This window comes from Rhinoderma darwinii, chromosome 10 (assembly GCF_050947455.1).
Source record: "Rhinoderma darwinii isolate aRhiDar2 chromosome 10, aRhiDar2.hap1, whole genome shotgun sequence".
Classification (NCBI taxonomy): Eukaryota; Metazoa; Chordata; class Amphibia; order Anura; family Rhinodermatidae; genus Rhinoderma; species Rhinoderma darwinii.
The window spans coordinates 14,092,272-14,112,678 of NC_134696.1; the positions used below are offsets into that span (position 1 = coordinate 14,092,272).

A 20,407-nucleotide genomic window follows, 5' to 3' on the forward strand; every position below is an offset into this window, starting at 1 on the left:
GTTTTTCTTCCTGGTCATGAAAGTGGTCACTGGAAAAAATAAAAAACATCAACATGGTGGCTCAGGACTTAACACTAGATTATTGACTTGCAATACTAGAGGTAAAGCTTGAAATAATCCAAGACTGGTGCACCAAGCGTCAGGTTTATACTGTGACTTTCCAGCATTAATTTGTATAAGATCGCCCCCTATAAATAAGAAAATTTTTCGGAGTGTGTAATAGAATTTTTACATCTGACTTGAGCTTTAACAGAATAAACATTTTCCTTGCCCCATCTTCCATTTTATCTGTTGTATAAGTAGCAACAATCACAACAACAGTGTTTTTTCTCTTTATCTTTGCACAAATATTTTACTGATTTTCTTTTTTGTCTTGTAAAAGTGCTGATGTGTGGCCCCAATAAAATGCTCCTGTACGTTCGGCCACCCATCTCGTCAGCTCCATGATGCATCTGTTATTGACCTTTAGCACGATGATGTTTTTGAAAAACTCACTGGCTGAATATAGATGATGAATAACGGAACCAATACTGAGGTCAATCAAGATATCTCCATTAATATGACCTGCAGAAAAACATTTTGACTATTGAAACATCCAATACAGTAAATACTTATATACATTTTGTGGATAAACAAGGACATATGTCTCTATCACGTCTAGCAAACTATGTAAACATTGTGTTTCCAATACTAAAAATCTTAAAAAGAGATTAAATAATCCTCAAATATTCTATAGGTCGATGACATGTATTTTAAACTTCTATGTTACTATGACATGTCAGAAGTTTGTTGAACTTTTAGTCACACTTCAACATGTCCTTTTTACCGCTTGCTGAATGCCAAAAAAACAAATTCCCCCCAAAAATTAGAGGAATTACTGATTTTTTCAGTAGTAAAAAGTAAATAAGTCGGCACTGCTGCAATAAATAGTCCTCTGGACGTTTGGCAGGTCACTGCCAAGGTAACACACACACTGTTCCATTGAGTGTCAAGGGAGGTGCTGTCTCAGCAAGAAAAGTTCATTTGTAACACAATGAATGAAGAAGGAAATAGAGCCGCACTCACCGTATTCCACGTTTTCAAATGCTTTATTGCTCAAAAAGTGAAGTCGGGGGAGAGACGGAGTACACAGATTACAGGCAACAGCTGTTTCACGTAGACACGCTTTCTCAAACCTTCTGCTGACAGCCCACGCCTACACGCCCTTATATGCGTGAGTTACGTGGGTTGTCATGTAAACATATAAGCATAAAACACGGCACAAGTTAAAAAAGACAAAAGTTATAAAAACACACCTAAATCATTGCGGTCATTGAGGCCAAGGTTACCTAGTGCATTTGTTTTTATAATCCAACTGGACTCTCTCTGAAGTAACAATCTATTGCGGTCACCTCCTGCTGGTGGTGAATTAACCATTTCTATCCCTGCAAATGTAAGGACATCTGATCTGCCTGCGTGAGTGTTCCTAATATGTTCTATCAATCTTGGGGCTCCCACGCGCATTGCAATAGAATTGCAGTGTTCCCGGAACCTCACATGTAGGCAGCGTATTGTCTTGCCAACATAAAAATGATCACATGGGCAGAAAATGACATACACCACAAATTTGCTTATGCAATGAATGCATTGGCGCACCCTGACAGTTATACCCCCTATTTTTAAACATCTGGACTTCAGAAGGAAGCGACAATGATTACAGTGGCCACATTTATAATTCCCTTTTGGGATAGATTTATCTAGCCAGTTTTCGTTGTTACTTTTAAGTGTATTGCTTACCAACATGTCCTGGATGTTTTTACTACGTCTGAAGCTAATCAGTGGTTTATTCAAAGCCACGTCTCTCAAATCAGGATCTCTCTCTATAATATGCCAGTTTTTATAGATAGCTGATCTAATGACAGATTCCAAAGGGCTAAATTGGAAAGTGAAGGTGAATCTCTGTTTTCTCTTATTGATTTCCCTATTGGCACTGTTACGATGCTTATGGAGTAGTTCAGACCTATCTTTCTCAAAAGCCCTTTTCAGGGCAATATCCAATGATTCCTCTGAGTAGCCTCTAGGAGGCGTACTTTGAGTTCGAACGCCTGCTGGAGAGAGGCCTGCTCATTGTCATTGATGTGTCTAAGTCGTATGAACTGTCCATACGGTAAGTCCTTTTTAGTGTGGTGTGGGTGAAAGCTGTTGTTATGCAATAATGAGTTAGTTGCTGTTGGTTTGCGATAACCTAGCGTAGTCGGCTTGTTCTCTTTAATGGATATTTGTATCTCTAGAAATTCTAGATTGTTTGCATCAATTTTAGAAGTGAATTTCATATTCATGCTGTTATTAAAGTTGAGGTGGTCTACAAACCCAGAAAAATCTGTGTCTGTACCCGACCAGATTATGAAAATATCGTCCACATATCTCAAATTGAGTTTAATGTGACGAGAAAATGTGTTTGATATATTAACCCCTTCCCGCAAAATCACGTACAGTTACGTCATGGGAGATGGACTGTTCCCGCATCTTGACGTAACTGTACGTCATGGAGATGAAGCTGGCTCAGGAGCTGAGCCAGCGACATCACCGCCGGGTGACAGCTGTATGTTACAGCTGGCACCCTGAGGTATCGGCCAGGACTGGAGCTAGCCTCCGATCCGACCGATTAACCCCTCACATGCTGCGTTGAATAGCGATCGCAGCATGTGAGGAGTTTATAGCCACCGGCGCCCCAGCAACATGATCGCTGGGTTGCCGGTGGCTGCAAAGGCGATCGGAGGGCTAATGCTTACCTCCCGATCAGCCTGTAACGGAATCCTCCTATGCCCCGTCGTCGGCGGGGCCCAGGAGGCTTCCGGTACCATCGGCAAGATGGCGCCGGCTCAGCTTCCGGCTCAGAAGCTGTGCCGGCGTCATCAGCAGTGGGTGTCCACTGTATGATACAGCGGACACCCCGATCTATCGCCAGGAACCGGAGCTAGCTCCGATTCCTGGCATTAACCCCTTTGATGCAGCGATCCATTGTGATCGCTGCATCCTAGAGGTTTGTAGCAAATCGGCAGCCTTGCCACGCGATGGCAATGCTGGCGACTGCTACCATGGCAACAGGAGCCCTAACAATGGACTCCTGTCTGCCATTACGTAAGCTGATTAGGCCCCGCCCAGAGGCGGAGCCTGATCGGCTTGCTGTCAGTGAACAACTGACAGTTCTAATACATTGCACTACATAGGTAGTGCAATGTATTAGAACATCAAACAAACTGTTGGACCTTCAAGTCCCCTAGTGGGACTAAAGAAAAGTGTCAAAAAAAGTGTCAAAAAAGTAAAAATAAAAGTTGTAAAAAATACAATAAAAGTTTCAAATAATAACACAAAACACAATCGCCCTTTTTCCCTTATCAAGTCATTTATTATTGAAAAAAATAATAAAGCCATACATATTTGGTATCGCTGCGACCGTAACGACCTAAACTATAAAAATATTATGTTATTTATTCCGTACAGTGAACGCCGTAAAAAAATAACTAAAAAATACTGACATAATTGCTATTTTTTGGTCACTTTGTCTTCCAAAAATTGAAATAAAAAGTGATCAAAAATTTACCTAAAAATGGTACCTATAAAAACTATAACTCGTCTCGCTAAAAACAAGCCCTCATACAGCTCCGCCGACGAAAAATTTAAAACCGTTATGGCTCTCACAACTTGGCGACAGAAAAAATCCATTCTCTTTACAAAAGTTATTTTATTGTGCAAAAAGTTGTAAAACATAAAAAGTGCTATAAATTAGGTATCACCGGAATCGGACTGACCCGCAGAATAAAGGTAACATGTAATTTATAACACGTGGCGAACGCTGTATAAAAAGAACTAAAAAAATATGCCAGAATTGCTGTTTTTTGGTCACCTTGCCTCCCAAAAAAAAAAAAATAACAAGTGATCAAAAAGTCGCGTGTACCCCAAAATGGTACCAATAAAAACTACAGCTCGTCCCGCAAAAAAAACCAGCCCTCATACCACTACGTCTATGAAAAAATAAAATTAGTCAAGGCACCAATAAGCCAGGAAATAAAAATATGCAGTTGTGCCGGCCCGAGGGGAACGTTTCTTCTGTTTCAAGTGGCGAATTATCAAAGCCCCTAAAATTAGGGATCCAGGAAGGGGAGGGCCCAAACATATCTGCTGGAAGCGAGGGTGCCCGTATTATACCAGGACAACACTTCCCAGCAAAATTCCCCAAACTTCAAAGGTGCCGAGTGCGGACCAAAAGGGGGATAAGTAAAGACCATTTATTAGTGCGACACCGGCCTGTGCAGAAAGGATTGTGTCACAGCATAACACACATCTATGGATTATTTTATTGTTTTTTTTTTACCCCACTATACCACCTGACTATGCCCCTTATATACTCCGCCCGCCTTACATGTACCCCCACATTATAAACGGAAACACCAGTAAGACTCCAAACAAAACTACTACAAGCAAAATCCACGCTCCAAAAGCCAAATGGCTCTAAATCCCTTCTGAACCCTACAGTGTGCCCAAACAGCAGTTTACTTCCACATATATGGCATCGCCATACCCGGGAGAACCCTTTTAATAATTTTTGGGGTGTGTGTCTCCAGTGGCACAAGCTGGATATTGGCATATCTATTGAAAAACCATTTTCACTCTGCAACATCACGTGCACACCAATTTCTGCCAATCACCTGTGGGGTTAATATGCTCACTACACCGCTAGGTGAATACCTTGAGGGGTGTAGTTTCCAAAATGGGGTCACTTCTGGGGGGGATCCACTGTTTTGGTCCCACAGGGACTTTGCAAATGCGACATAGCGCCCAGAAACCAATCCAGCAAAATCTGTACTCCAAAAGCCAAATGGCGCTCCTTCCCTTCTGTGCCCTACTCTGTGCCTAAACAGCAGTTTATGACCACATATGTGGTATTGCCGTACACAGGAGAAGTTGCTTTACAAGTGTTGTGGTGCTCTTTTACATTTATTTGTTGAGAACATTTTCAGCTAAAACTACGTCTTATTGAAGAAAAAGGATTTTTTTTATTTTCACTGCCCAATTCTAATAAAATCTATGAAACACCTGTGGGGTCAAAATGCTCACTACACCCCTAGATGAACTCCTCAAGGGGTGTAGTTTTGTGAATGGAATCACTTTTGGGGAGTTTCCACTGTACTGACACCTTAGGAGCTTTGCAAAAGTGACATGGTGTCAAGAAACCAATCCAACAAAATCTGTGCTCCAAATGCCAAATGGCACTCCTTCTCTTCTGATCCTTGCCGTGTGCCCAAACAGCAGTTTATGACCACAAATGGGGTATTGCCGTACTCCAGAGAAGTTGCTTTACAAATGTTGGGGTTCTTTTATTCCTTTATTTGTTGAGAAAATGAAAAATGTTGAGCTAAAGCTGCGTCTTATTGGAAAAAAAGGATTTTTTTTATCTTCACTGCCCAATTCTAATAAAATCTATGAAACTCCTGTGGGTTCAAAATGCTCACTACACCCCTAGATGAATTCTTCAAGGGGTGTAGTTTCCTAAATGGAGTCACTTTTTTGGTGTTTTCACTGTTTTGGTCCCTTAGGGGCTTTGCAAATGCGACGTGGTCTCCGCAAACCATTCCTGCTAAATTTGAGCTCCAAAAGCCAAATGGCGCTCTTTCCCTTCTAAGCTCCGCCGTGTGTCCAAAAAGCCGTTTATGACCACATGCGGGGTATTGTTTTACTCGGGAGAAATTGCTTTACAAAAATAGTGGTGCATTTTCTCCTTTTAGTCCTTGTGGAAATTAGAAAAAATTAGCTAAACCTACATTTTCTTTGAAAGAATGTAGATTTTCATTTTCACGGCCTACTTCCAATAATTTCTGCAAAAAACCTGCGGGGTCAAAATGCTCACTATACCCCTAGATAATTTCCTCAAGGGGTATAGTTTCCAAAATGGTGTCACTTTTGGGGGATTTCCACTGTTTTGGTGCCGCAAGAGCCTTTCAGATCCGACATGGAGCCTAAAATATTTTCTAATAAAAAGGAGGCCCCAAAATCCTCTAGGTGCTCCTTTGCTTCTGATCCCGGTGCTTCAGTCCATTACCGCACTAGGGCCACATGTGGGGTATTTGTAAAAACTGCAGAAGCTGGGCAATAGATATTGAGTTGCGTTTCTCTGGTAAAACTTTCTGTGTTACAAAAAAAATAGATGAAAAATGAATTTCTGCAAAAAAAAAAAGAAATTTTAACATTTCACATCTAGTTTGCCTTAATTCCTGTGAAACATCTAAAGGGTTAAGAAACTTTCTAAATACTGTTTTGAATACTTTGAGGGGTGAAGTTTTAAAAATGGGGTGACTTATCGAGGGTTTCTAATATATAAGGCCCTAAAATCCACTTCACATCTGAACTGGCCCCCGTAAAAATAGCCTTTTGAAATTTTCTTGAAAATGTGAGAAATTGCTGCTAAAGTTCTAAGCCTTGTGATGTCATAGAAAAATAAGAGGATGTTCAAAAAACGATGCCAATCTAAAGTAGACATGTGGGGGATGTTAATTAGCAACAATTTTGTGTGGTATAACTGCCTGTCTTACAAGCTGATACATATAAATTTAGAAAAATGCAAATTTTTGCAATTTTTCGCTACATTTTGGTGTTTTTCACAATTAAATACTTAATGTATCGAGCAAATTTTGCCAGTAACATAAAGTCCAATGTGTCACGAGAAAACAATCTCAGAATCGCTTGGATAGGTGAAAGCATTCCGGAGTTATTACCACATAAAGTGAAACATGTCAGATTTGAAAAAATCGGCTGTGTCCTGAAGGCCAAAACAGGCTGTGTCCTTAAGGGGTTAAAGATGCATGTTTCTTTGAAGAATGCAAGAAAGATATTTGAGTATGTACAAGCTATGGGGGTCCCCATAACGGTTCCCAATGTTTGTGAATACCACTTTCCATTAAACCTAAACGCGTTATGTATTAGGATGAATTCCAACGAGTCACAAATGAAGTCAATATATTTGTCACTTTTTTCTGTATTTCCTAATAGTTTTCTTACAGCTGTAATACCCAAGTTATGTGGAATTCTGGTATACAAACTTTCCACGTCAATTGAAGCTAGATTATATCCCCTACACAAGTCAAAATCCTCAAGAGCCACAAGGAAGTCATTGGTATCCTTCAAGTAAGAGGGAATTTCCCTCAGAGTAGGCCTAAGAAGCCAGTATATGTACTTGGACAAGGGTTTAGTAACTGACTGTATCCCAGCGACTATAGGGCGTCCTGGGGGGCGCTCCCTGTTTATGTGTACCTTGGGGACAAAATACCAACTTGGTATGTGCGGATAAATGGGGTATAATTTATCAGCTAATTTAGTGGACAGAATGCCTTTTTCCACATTAGTATGTAAGAGTGTTTGGAGTTGGCCTTGATATTTAGGGGTGGGATTGCTCATCAGTTTTTGATATACCAATGGATCACCAAGTTGCCTTTCGCCTTCCTCCATTGTTGTTTTAGCGATCGGTGGGGGTCTCAGTGCTCAGACCCCCACCAATCAAAACTTCTGACATGTTACTATGACATGTCAGAAGTTTGTTGAACGCTTAGTCACACTTCAACATGTCCTTTTTACCGCATGCTGAATGCGCAAAAAACAAATCCCCCAAAAAATTGGAGGAATTTCTGTTTTTTTTCACATTTCATCCCACAAAGACCTTTTTTGCAGTTTCCCAGTACATTATATGCTACAAAAAATGGTGAACTGAAAATTTACAACTCATCCCGCAAAAAAACAAGCCCCCGTACGGCTATATCGATGGAAAAATAAAAAAATATATAGTTTTTGGAAGGTGGGGAGGAAACAACAAAAGTGAAGAACGAAAAATGGCTGCAGGGGGAAGGGATTAATTAGGTCCCCTATTCACACTCACTGGTCTACAGAACGCCAACCTCTTCTCTTCCATTACTTTACTCTGGCTGCATAGTATTATTGCAGCAATACATATTCAGACCACAGATAATATGTCACAATAACAAAGAATTTTGTTTAAAAAATTCAGGCCTGCAGCCGGGCCATATGGTACTTAAATGGGTTGTCCGGGCACAGATCATGGGGGTCTGACACCTAGACCCTGGACCGATCAGCTGCTCCGGCTGCCCCAAAGCACAGAATGTTATGTATTGTACAAAGCCGGAAGCAGATGGCTCTGTACATTGCATAGTGGCTGCAAAACTTCAAAACTGCTGCTGTTTCCTTGAATACCGCAGCTCGGAATCAGCAGACTACGCTATTGTTTCCGTCAAAAAAACTGAAACCTGGCGGAATGGAGGCAAACTGAAAGCAATGGAGACTCAAAAAATACCATTGAAATCAATAGTAATGCAAACGGAAATGATACTTTACATAGAGCAGCGGAATTGCTGGGGCCAGCTGATGATCCTACTGCACACTACAGGTACCCGTTAATGCCTCACTCTCAGTAGACGTCCTGACTTGTGGGCGGGGTCTCTTCTCTGCGGGAGCAGCTGCTTTATTTTATGTTCTGCGGCCTCCAGTCTTCATGCTGATTCTTTGGCATAGACTCTTGGCCTGACTGTGCTTTTCAGCTACCCACCCGCTTGCTTTCACGGATGGGCAGCTGAAGAGCAATGCTAAAGGAGGGAGCCCCTTTAGGAATAGGGGCCTCGGGCAATTGCCCAGTTTGTCCCCTCCTAACGCCGGCCCTGGTCCTAGGAGTAGATATTATTGTCTTGAAATTTTTTTCGAGAAAATTAAATCAACTTTTTAAGGATTTATGAGCTTTATTTTGTTTTTATTTTTTATTTTCATTAACCTTCCCGCCACAGCCATTTTTTTGATTTTCACTTTCGGTTTTTTCCTCCCCACCTTCCAAATGCCATAATTTTTTTATTTTTTAATCAATATTGGCGTTTTAGGGCTTGTTTTTTTGCGGGACAAGTTGTAGATTTTCACAGCACCATTTATTGTACCATATAATTTAGTGGGAGACTGGAAAAAAAATATTTGTAAATACAGCATGTTAACTTTATTCTGATAGTCAATATGATTGCAGTGATACCAAATATATAACTTTTTTTTCTTAATACTTTTACAATGAAAAAACTGATGGTTAAAAATACAATTTGAGTTTTGTTGCCACATTCTGAGAGCCATAACTTTTTCCTTTTTCCGTCGATTTAGCGGAATGAGGGCTTATTTTTTGTGAGGCAAGCTGTGGTTTCTATTTGTACCATTATGGGGTACATGACACTTTTTGATCACTTTGTATTTCATTTTTTGGAGGAGATTTAGTGACAACAATACAGCAATTCTAACATTTTTTATTTTTTATTTCTTACGGCGTTCACTATGCGGACTAAATAATTATATATTGTAATAGTTCAGTCTTTTACGGATGCGTCAATAACCAGTTATGTTAATTTTGGTTTTTTTAATTTTACATTGTGCGTGAGGGAAAATGGGAAAAGTTTTTTTTTTAACTTTTAATTTTTTTTTTATTACATTTTTAATATATTGCAGTTTATCGTGATACTGACAGCCCTCTATGAAGCCCTGCCAGAGGGCTTCATAGGAGTACAGAGAACTGGGAGCTTCATCAGTCCCCCAGGCTGCCATGCCAACCAACGGCACCCCCCGATATCACTGTGGGGGAAGTTTCCCCCCTGTATTTATATTGTGCGGTCGCTACAGACCACGGGATTTAAAGGGTTAAACGTGCGGGATCACACTCGAGCAGGATCTTAATTGTTACCCGGAAGTGTTAGCTGTAACACACAGCCGACACACTTGCTCTACTCCCGCTCTTTACTCCCCCACCGGACATGCGTCAAATACATAAATTGGGAAGGGCTTAAAAAACCATATATCTACAGCTTCACTTAGGGCACATATGGTTTCTGAATTCTAGAACCTTTACTGGCTGTAATACATAGGTGCCGCCCTCAGTTAGCTTTGTTTTTCCCACATTTTCTTCGTGATCTACACTATGCTGATTTTTTTCCCCCTTTATACTTTGAGTTCTTGTGATGTGACTGGACCTGACTCTGAGGAGAATCTTCCAATCAACAAGTCTGCCGAGCTGTTATTCATGTTCAGTCTGATATGACAAAGAAAGTGATATCTCCATCCCAATATAACAACATCCTCTAAATATGAGAATAATGAAAAAATATTATTATGAGCAGACAATGATTGTTGGTGCACTGTTGTAAAATATTGCGCTCTATCACTAAACATAGAACTACAAAGAACTTTTTCCAGGGTTCTCGAGGTTAGAGAAAGGAAAACAAAGACTCTACTAAACCCTGACACCCGATATTCTTCATCATATACAATGTCTAGGGCTTCGCTCTGCTTCCTGTGATTTTCCAGTTATTAAGACTGGGGCAGTATTTTCGCCCTCTCTAATCTCCCACACCCCAAAAACCAAGTTTGACCAATTTGTATCCAGTTGTTTACAATTGTTTCTAACCAGTTAAACATAGAATAATATACACATCAATGTATCTTATGAGTAATAAAATCAGGATAAATACCCACTGCAAAAACTGTCGGTTTTATCTGAACAGTAATGCTCCAGACATTATCTGGAATCAAAGCCATGTACATGATAGAGCTTATGGGGACTGGAATCCATCATCTACTCCTGTATCACAGACGGGGTGACTACCTCTAGACCGGGGCACAAGGTCTTTATATAATTACCAGGACTCAATTTGCGAAGTGTGTTACTAAGAATAACTTATCACATGATGACTTATTATATTCATGAGCCGGTCATGGGAACTTGTCTTATAATAAATTCACATAGAGAAATAATGATCTTTAAAGAAAGAAATCTATTTTATTGTTAACTGGTTCCCGACCGCTGGCTGTGTTTTTACGGCCAGCGGTCAGGGTCCTTAAAACCCGAGCCATAGACTTTTTACGACTCAGGTTTTAACTTGCTGCCCGCGCGATCGGGCAGCTGAATGTCGGGTCTCCGGCTGTCAGTGACTGCCAGGGACCCTGAGGAGGAGGTAGAAGCAGCTTTTGCTGCTTTAGTCTACTCTGATGACTTGTACACAGCACTCAATGAACGCTGTGTATAGGAATAGAGACAGCAGCAGCAGCGCTGTCTCTATTCCTCCCGGTGATCATGTGACTGGTCACATGATCGCCGGGTGCCGTTACTGACAGACTGCTGATGGGTCTTACTAGACCCAGCACAGCCCTATTAGTGACAATCGTCACTATGAGAGGGCTGATTTCCCCTGTAATTGGCGCTGCTGTGCAGCTCCAGTTACAGTCGAAAAACATGGTGTAAAAGAAAGAAAATAAATAAATAAAGTTCCCCAAAGGTCTTTTTTGACCTTTGAGGGACAGACCATAGTAATAAAAAACTAGTAAAGTAAAGTGGAATTTTTTTTTATAATAAATACACATAAAATACCCATCCCAAAAAAACGTTCCCCTCCCGCCAATCATTGTTGTAACGCTAGCGCTGACCCAATTACCCTAATATAGACATGTCATATAATAAAATTTACGGTAGACAATGACGATCACAAATAAAAGGTCTATTTTAGGGTAAAACTATGTTATTACCAAAAAAAATTGCTGAAACTTAAAAAAGCTTATTTTTTTTACTATTATTTTCAAACTTTATGAATAAAAATTCTAAAATAGCAAAAAGGATGTGTATAAAAACGATAAACAAATAAACCTGCATTGTCTATGGAAAAAAACATCGCGAAAATCACGTTGTTAGTCCAACAAATAAAAAAAATATTATAGCCATTTAACTAACACGTGCTAAAAAGGGCTAAACGGTGTCTTGTCCTGAAGGCTCAAAATAGCCCGGTCCTGAACTGGTTAAAGTAACAATGAGACTAAAACAATACAGAAAATTTTCTCTTTGTCAGTTTGTCAGGATGCAGAGCTTTACAGTCCTAACAAGCTGAGAGGATGGAGTCTCCTTATCGATACTGCCATGCTACTGCATAGTAGGGCTATACTCACAATTCTCTATGAGTGTAGTCTGGTAATGGGTTATGGGTAGTATGGCTGGGAACTCTGTGCAGTCTTATTAGAATCTTGATGGATTGGCGTTTTTTGTAGTCTGGGTGCAGATGGTGTGGCTGGGCGGATAGGCACCTATCGCTGACCACCAGATACCCCAATGGGTATTGTCTTCTATGGGTCAAATCTGCAGGCCACCTGCTGGATGCTTGAATATGGAGGTAAAGAGATTTTTGCACGGCTCTTAATATATTTGGTGCATTTTTACCTGTCTGACAGTCAGAAAAATATAAAAAAAATTATATTTATAAAAATTAACAAACTCTTTGTATTATTTGAGGTGCTTCTTTTAAATACGCTCCCTGGATACATGATGCAGCTCTATACAGAAGACTGAGCAATTATATTTCTATAAACGTTTATAGTGTGCAAAATAACAATAAAACCCGGCGCTCTGAACCAAAGAAAATCAATCAAAACAATCATAGAAATAAAAAAATAAAAATGTAATTAAAAATAGATATCAGCCTTCAATGTATAATACAACATGAATAAAATATATATATCAGTATTGTCTGCTATAACAATATAAAAACAGAATGTTCATCCTGAATGCAAAGTTTTCTGGGTTTCCTATCAGACTGCTTCACAAGGTCTCATACTCAGACTTCCTGTCTTTTTAGTGATCGTACTCTATTTATTCCACCGGCTCTCTCCGGATTTTGACTGGAAAACCTTCTCAGGATATTGGTCCATCCCGGTTCAGAATTATACAGCAAATAGACAAATATATAGTGTAGTGGACACAAATTAAGGAAATTAATAAAATTCTCTACAAATTTACTGGGTGAATATCAGTTGCAGTTGCTACGGAGCCCGTGGCTTGAGAGAGCCTGTCTCGCTCGCCGGCACAGGCCCCCCAATGCTTGGTGGTGGCGCTACCAGCCGCTGTGGCTGCTACAGCGGTAGCAATGCCACATTTAATAGTATCTGCATCCTTAGGATGCAGATACTATTGTACACTATAGCAGTTACTAGGCTGCAGGCTACGTTCGGTCTTTCTTGCTGACAGGAAGAGAATTCACCACTGGGGACACAACTCTAAACTAACTGGGCACTCTTGTGTCTGTTAGACACAGGACTTGATAGCTCGTCACTATTGGTCGCCTGCTCTGCCTGGAGATGTTGCGAATTATGTCTCCTCAAGTATGAACTGCCTCGAACAAGTCTGCTGGCCTGCTACTTCCCCGGCCTGTTCCTGATGTCCCTTGGCAGCATATCGCTTAGGACTTTATCACTGACCCTACCCCTCAGCTGGATGTACTTCGATCTGGGTAGTAGTGGATCGTTTCTCTAAAATAGCACATTTTATTCCGTTGACTGGTCTCCCATCTGCTCCTCATCTGTTAACTAATTTTGATCACTCAGATCTGTTTTAAGGCTTTTTTCACACTGCATATGTTTAGGCTGAAAAATACGAGGCTGAATTCAAGAGAAAACAGCCTCTGAATCCAGGCATTTTGGACCGATTTTCAAAGCGTTTTTGACTTTTGCAAGCATGTTTTGAGGTATCAATGGGAAAAGTCCATTTATAAAAGGCTTCAAAAAAGTGAAATGTCACTTCTTTATTACAAAGCATTTTTGAATACAGCAGAGTAAGAATATGGCTCATATAAACTACATGAACTTAATGGGAAGCTGTTTGCAGGTATATTTCAAATGTATTTCGATGTGTAATACAAGCAATTTATACTCCGAAATACATCTGAAAAAACAACAAAGTGTGAACATGGCTAGGGCTTTTACACACACACCAGATCCATGTGCATGGAGCCTGGTACAGAGTTTCTGTCATGGCCTAGTGGTCCACATACCCCTAGATCATGACAGTAAGTTCAGGCCATGGTTCAAGTGATGTAAGCAGATATGCGTGACCTGCATGCACACCAGGATCAACTCCTTGTGGCAGTAAACTCTAACATTGCCCAACTGTATCAGCCTAATGCTCCTCTTTAGGATGCTGCTGCTGTTCCACTGCCCGTTGCTCCACCTGTCTTTTCCGAATCCACAGTTTACTGCCTCTTCCACCTCGCTCTGACAGTGATCCTAGAGCCTGTAGAGGTTTCATCAACCAATGTATCATCCATTTTAGAATATGTGCTCACCTCTTCCACTGACGAGGCCAAGGTAGCGTTTATCATTTCCCTACTCCCTGGCAAGGCCCTGGCATGGGCGAATCCCATCTTGGAACAAGAGGGCCCTGAATTCTCGGACTTGGAGTTATTCCTAAAGACTTTTCGTACTGTTCGAGGAACCGGGTCGAACACCCTCTGCAGCGGCCACTCTGCTAACTCTCAAGCAAGGAGAGTCCACGGTAGGAGAGTATGCTATCTCCTTCCGTACACTGGCAGCAGAGTTGGCCTGGAACAATGAGGCATTGGTGGCGACAATTTGGCAGGGAATGTCCTCGCACATCAAAGATGAGTTAGCAGCACGCGATCTTCCTTCTACCCTGGATGCTCTTATCCTGTTGGTTACCCGGGTCGACATGAGGATTCAGGAATGTGTTCAGGAGATTCGGCGGGAGAGACGTTTCCACAGACTGGCACCCTCGTTCCACTATTGCTCCCTCCTGTTGCTCTGCCTAACGAACTTCTACAGGTAGACAGAATCAAATTGTCCGATCAGGAGAAACAGCGCAGACGCTCTTCAGGTCTGTATTTCTGTTGCAGCCTTAAAGGCCATTTTGTGTGCCAATGTCCACAACAGTCGGGAAACTCCAGCACCTAGGGTTGGATGGAGTGACATCCCTAGGTGGGATGATGCCAAACGTCAAAGCATCTCCCAAGTTAACTATTCCTGTGACCATCATCTCTGGAGAGACATCACATTCCTCCTCTTCCTATCTGGATTTCAGAGCAGCTGCAAATTTAATCCAGCAGGATTTAGTGGACATCTACCCACAGTTCTGCTGGAGAGACCACTGGCTGTTGCCTCTGTGAATCGGCTACGATTGCCCGATCCTATTTTGTCTGTCACCAAACCACTGACACTACAAATCAGAGTTCTTCACTCGGAACAGATTACCTGTTCTGATGGGCCTGCCTTGGCTTCGTCTACATACTCCGGTTCTCGACTGGAGTTCTGGAGATGTCCTCCAATGGGGGCCCAGATGCCTTAGCCGTTGCCTGCCACAGGTTTGTCCTGTTTTGCCTCCACTGCCTCAGTCACTCTACCTTCTCATTATGCTAGTTTTGCGGACGTCTTCTGTTAGAAGGAAGCAGAGACTCTTCCCCCTCATTACATCTACGACTGCCCTGTTGAGTTACTTCCTGATGCCTCACCACCTGGAGGGAGAGTTTATCCTCCCTCACTGCCAGAGACTCGAGCCATGTCCGCCTATGTTAAGGAAAACCTTGAGATAGGCTTCATCCAGAAATCTTCCTCCTCGGTTGGAGCCGGATTCTTTTTCATGAAGAAGAAGGACGGATCTCTTCATTCATGTATCGACTACCAGGGGTCTGAACCACATTATGGTCAAAAATAAATATCCCCGTTTCAGAACATTTTTATAGAACATGTGGGGACAAGGTGTTCAGAAAGTTGGATCTACGTGGAGCATATACAGTGAAGGAAATAAGTATTTGATCCCTTGCTGATTTTGAAAGTTTGCCCACTGTCAAAGACATGAACAGTCTAGAATTTTTAGGCTAGGTTAATTTTACCAGTGAGAGATAGATTATATAAAAAAAAAAAAAGAAAATCACATAGTCAAAATTATATATATTTATTTGCATTGTGCACAGAGAAATAAGTATTTGATCCCCTACCAAACATTAAGGGTTCAGCCTCCTCCAGAACAGTTACACGCTCCAAATCTCACCTCGTGGGGTATCCTTGATCCTGAGGAAGGTGAGAGCTCAGCCGAAAACTACACGGGGGGAACTTGTTAATGATCACAAGGCAGCTGGGACCACAGTCACCAAGAAAATCATTGGTAACACATTACGCCGTAATGGATTAAAATCCTGCAGGGCCCGCAAGGTCCCCCTGCTCAAGAAGGCACATGTACAGGCCCATCTGAAGTTTGCAAATGAACATCTGGATGATTCTGAGAGTGATTGGGAGAAGGTGCTGTGGTCAGATGAGACTAAAATTGAGCTCTTTGGCATTAACTCAACTCGCCGTGTTTGGAGGAAGAGAAATGCTGCCTATGACCCAAAGAACACCGTCCCCACTGTCAAGCATGGAGGTGAAAACATTATGTTTTGGGGGTGTTTCTCTGCTAAGGGCACAGGACTACTTCACCGCATCAATGGGAGAATGGATGGAGCCATGTACCGTCAAATCCTGAGTGACAACATCCTTCCCTCCACCAGGACATTAAAAATGGCTCATGGCTGGGTCTTCCAGCACGACAATGACCCGAAACATACAGCCAAGGCAACAAAGGAGTGGCTCAAAAAGAAGTACATTAAGGTCACGGAGTGACCTAGCCAGTCTCCAGACCTTAATCCCATCGAAAACTTATGGAGGGAGCTGAAGATCCGAGTTGCAAAGCGACAGCCTCGAAGTCTTAATGATTTACAGATGATCTGCAAAGAGGAGTGGGCCAAAATTCCATCTAACATGTGTGCAAACCTCATCATCAACTACAAAAAACGTCTGACTGCTGTGCTTGCCAACAAGGGTTTTGCCACCAAGTATTCAGTCTTGTTTGCCAAAGGGATAAAATACTTATTTCTCTGTGCACAATGCAAATACATATATATAATTTTGACAATGTGATTTTCTGTTTTTATTTTAATATAATCTATCTCTCACTGGTAAAATTAACCTAGCCTAAAAATTCTAGACTGTTCATGTCTTTGACAGTGGGCAAACTTACAAAATCAGCAAGGGATCAAATACTTATTTCCTTCACTGTAACTTGATCGGTATCCGCAAAGGATACTTTGTAAATATTCAGTATTTGCTGATGTCGCTGACCTGCATGCATGTGTATGCTCTACCCTTTATTTTACTAGCTCTATACGCAACATATTAGTTGCCAGTTCTACCTTCTTTGAATCCTTGTTTGGTACACACTAAACTAAGCTTTGCGCAATAAGAGAGCAAATAGAGAGTGAAGTATGATCTCCAGGAGACACAGGGGCGCCCCGTCTCGACCTTCTTGTTCATCTAACAGAACGTCATCCCACAGCTGCACTCAAGGTTTAGATAGATACCTCTCAACAGGGAATCTTCCGGTGGCCGCTATTACTAGCACTAATATCACTATTGCCATTTCAGGCGCATAGTCAACTGAACGATGGGGTCACATATGAGGTGCTTTCGTATGATCCCAGGTCGGACATAGAAAAGAAGATATCTTCACTATTAGAGGAGAAGTACAATGAGGGCCTCATTGATAAAAAATTAAGAGATTTCTTGAGTGTCCAACATCCGGTAACACCATTATTGTACTTATTACCAAAAATACATAAGTCTCTGATTAGTCCCCCTGGCTGACCTATCGTGTCTGGCAGGGATTCTATATTAAGCAATATTTCTGGATAAACTATTGAGGCAATTTGCGATTGAGGCTAGGTCATACATAGAGGATACCTCCGATTTTTTGAGGAAGATACAAGATGCAGATTTACCTGAAGGGGCTATGTTAGCGTCATTTGATGTAGTGAGCCTATATACCTCAATTAATCATACTAAAGTTATAGATGCGGTCAAAAATGCTCTCTCTTAATCAGATTTTTCTGCTAATTGTGTAGAATTCATTCTTCAATTACTGACACTCATACTTACAAACAACTACTTCAGATTTTTTGATGTGTTTTATATGCAAAAAGTGGGTACGACTATGGGCTCCAATGTCGCAGCCACATATGCGAACATTTTTATGGCCTCTATTGAGGAGATGTCTTTCTATGTGTCCCACCACTTCAGCCTGGTGCTGAGGTGGTGGCGTTACATCGATGATGTCTTCCTCATTTGGCTAGGCACCGAGGCACAACTGCTGGATTTCCATAATTTTCTCAATGAGATTGATACGGATATCAAATTTACTTTGGTGTCTTCAAATGAGTCAATACAATTTTTGGACACAAAGGTAATTATTTCAGGCACAAATTTATACACTGAACTCTTCACTAAACCTACGGATCGTAATACTCTTATCCATTATGACAGTTGTCACCCCAGAAAAATTATAGACTCCCTACCATTTATTCAGATGCTACGCTATTGTGAATGAGGAAGAAAAAATTGATCCCACGTTTAAGATCATGATAGAGAATTTAAAAAAAATGGGATATCCACAACGAGTCATCACTAAACAGAAAAATAGGGTACAACAATTTTCTCGAGATCAGGCACTGTGCAAACATCCTAAGAAACAAGATTTAAATAGAATGCCTTTTGTTTCTACCTACAATGATTTAAGTCACGAGATAGGGAATATCATTAGACACCATTGGCCATTAGTGAGGGATGACCACAGTGACATTAAACAATTCAACGTTTGTCCCCTTATGTCGTATAGACATCCCACAAATGTAAAGGATAGATTGATGAAATCGGACATTACAAGTAACACTGGTAAGAGATAACAATATTTGAAACCACGTAAAATGGGGTGTTTTCCGTGTTTGGGTTGCATTAATTGTGCATTGATGGTAAAAGGCAGTAATTTCATACATCCAGACTGCAGTCATAGCTTTAAAATTAAGCATTTCTTGACATGTAGTTCTGATTGGGTTGTATATGTAATCTGGTGTCCGTTTAAACTTCTGTATGTTGGAGAAACAATGTGTGACATGAAGACACGCCTCAATAATCATAGGTATACCATTCACAGGGAAAGGAAAGATCTACCGGTGTCTAAACACTTTTTTGATAAGGGACACGGTGAACGTGACCTTAGTTTCATGATTACTGACCATATACCGGCATTGAAACGTGGGGGTGATAGGCTCACCTCTCTAAAAAAGCGTGAATTAGAGTGGATTTACAAACTCAACACATTGAGACCTAATGGACTCAATGTTGACTTTCAAGTGTCAAGGGTGATGTCCATATAACCCTATGGGATTTTATACTTGGGAATTGTTCTGCTTAAGTGGGGGTTTATCCTTCTTTCCTCTATTATGTATCTGCAAATTTTTGATGAAGTGTAATGGTGACATGATAAAAGTTATTTTTTAAATTGCACTTTACTTTTTTTTCCCTTTTAGAATTGAAATATCGTATGGGGATGAGCCACACACCGTTGCTGAACAACAGACTCTGTACAATAAATTGTGGTGCAAGCTATATATATCTATTGATATTTTTTCTTCCTCTACTGTCTGTTAAAACTCAATAGTCAACATTTATTGTCCATATTACTATAGATTATACGAATGTTATATTCTAGGGATTTGCCTACTCCAATAAAATACTCTTTAAACTCCTATTGCTTTTTGGTGCTAATATAACAGACCGTTATGTTTATAATGGATAGCAACCACACGAAGGTGTGGGTGACAGACCATATTAGACATGGAGCTTGTCTGATACACTACATTGTAGATGTTGGTGTCCAGACAATGACCGGGTCTGCTAAGTTCTTTTTGATACTATGGAGTATAGCAGATTTAAGTACCAAGTGAGACATATAATGTCAATGACCATTCTAAGTTGAATGTGCCTGCTCTCATCAGATCGCAGAAGCTGCACAGCTTAAGGCCTTGCTAGTACCAGTATGGGAGACTGTCTGGGAATCCGAGGTGCGGTTGACTTTGGTATTTTCCCTTGAAAAAATACATTTTACTTACAATTTATATGTTGCTTGTGTGATGTCAACAGCTGAGGGTTCGTAACTCTCACTACTGGACGAACTTGTTTCTGATTCGCTGCTGTAGACTTTTGTCATGGCAACCTGGGACGCCATCCGCTGATTGAATGTTTGCGCTTCCTTGCACAACGTGTTGTTAGTGCATGCTCTGTTGACACTGGAGGGTTGTAGATTTTAATTGAAACACCACTTGCGATTTGGTCTGAGGCTCTGCGACTGGTGAGTGGCTCGTAACTCCTCCCCTTCTCTAATACATATACTTCTTCAATGTTAGTGTAATGGATTAAATACACTGTTTTGTAACTCAGCATTTTTATATACACTTTATGCAATAACTGTTTCTACATTGTTATATGGTGCTGTGCACTTTTTTACATTTGTATTAGCCAAATGTTGGCCTTTTTTACATGCTTGTATGTTAATCACTGCTGATTGTGCATTGTCTGCACATGGGTATAAAAACCCTGCTTTTCACGTGTCACTTCAGCTTGAGAAAGGTCCCGTGAGAGGACTGAAACGTAGCTTGTCCTTTGAAACATGGAGCAATAAACCACATTTTTGTTTGACATCAACCTATTG

At 40.9% G+C, this 20,407-nt stretch overlaps 1 pseudogene; it reads left to right on the forward strand.

Annotated features, from left to right (window-relative positions):
- The first annotated feature begins 19,653 nt into the window (after nucleotides 1–19,653).
- On the forward strand, nucleotides 19,654–19,772 carry LOC142662788 (5S ribosomal RNA; annotated as a pseudogene).
- Nucleotides 19,773–20,407: the final 635 nt, after the last annotated feature.